The following is a 1,570-nucleotide window of genomic DNA, read 5'->3' on the forward strand; positions in this document are numbered from 1 at the left end:
GAAACAAATTAAAAAAAGCTCAGCAAAGGATTGAAAAGTCTCAGCAAAGATAGAAAACATATAATGAACAATCAAAGAGAGATTTTTAAATGAATAGGAAAACACTGAATTGGCAGATTAAACAATGTATATCACCCAATCGCACAACAGAGTAAAAGTAACCTGATAAAAAGGGCAGTAGAAAGATTCACAGACTTGTGGGGCTATAACAAAACATCTAACTTTACTGCCACTGAAGTCCTGGGGAAAGAATAGGAGAAAGAGGATGTAGTCAATAATTACTAAAAAAAAAAAAAAATGGTTTAAATGGTTTNTATATATACACACACACACACACACACACACATTTAAAATGATGAGCTAACCCAACCAAATAAACCCAAAGAAATAAATGCCAAGACACATCATAGTTAAACTTTTAGAATGTACAGACACAGGAAAATTTTTGAAAGCAATAAGAAGGAAAGGATTTTTTACTTACAGAAGGAAAACAATTTGAATGACAAGGTATTTCTCATCAGGAATCCAGGAGGCCAGAGAAAGTGGCACAGCATTTTATAGTGTTGATAATAAAGAACTGTCAAATCAAACCTGATACATGGTGACAATATCCTTCAGGAATGATCAAATAAGATATTCTCAAGTGAAGGAAAACTAAGAAATTCATCACCAGCAGATTTTTCCTGAAAGAAGGACTAAAAAATTTCTCTGGACTAAAAGGAAATACAAGACATTTAATCTTGGAGCATTAGCAAGGAAGTAAAATATGAAAATAGCAATATATGGGTAAATTATGTAAAATTTCCCTTCTCCCCTTGTTTTCTAAACAAAGTTTGAATATTTGAGTAAAATTATAACACTATTTAATGTGATTCTAAATGTATAAGAGAACATATTTAAGATGATTATATTACAAAGAACTATATTATGAAAGATAAAATTGTGTTAAGGGACTTAAAGTTTATATGTTTCACTAAACCTGGTAAAATGTATATGACAGTAGATTGGAATAAATTATAGATATATACTATCCAGATCAACCACTAAAGAACTATATAAAGAAATAGATACTAGCCAGGCACAGTGGCTCATGCCTATAATCCCAGCACTGTGGGAGGTCAAAGTGGGAGGTCAGCTTTGAGACCACCTTGGGCAATATAGTAAGACTCCATCTCAAGAAGAAGAAAAAAAAGAAAGGAAGGAAAAGAAGGAAGAAAGGAAGGAAGGTAGGAAAAGAAGGAAGGACGGAAGGAAGGAAAAAGAAGGAAGGAAGGAAGGAAAAGGAAGGAAGGAAGGAAAAAGAAGGAAAGAAGGAAGGAAGGAAGGAAAAGAAGGAAGGAAGGAAGGAAAAGAAGGAAGGAAGGAAAAAGGGAAGGAAGGAAGGAAAAGAAGGAAGGAAGGAAGGAAGGAAGGAAAAGAAGGAAGGAAGGAAGGAAAAGAAGGAAGGAAGGAAAAAAGGAAGGAAGGAAAAGAAGGAAAGAAGGAAGGAAGGAAGGAAAAGAAGGAAGGAAGGAAAAAAGAAGGAAGGAAGGAAAAGAAGGAAGGAAGGAAGGAAGGAGAAGGAAGGAAG

The sequence above is a fragment of the Rhinopithecus bieti genome, unplaced genomic scaffold (genome assembly GCF_001698545.2).
Source record: "Rhinopithecus bieti isolate Rb0 unplaced genomic scaffold, ASM169854v2 scaffold_6113, whole genome shotgun sequence".
NCBI classification, from domain to species: domain Eukaryota; kingdom Metazoa; phylum Chordata; class Mammalia; order Primates; family Cercopithecidae; genus Rhinopithecus; species Rhinopithecus bieti.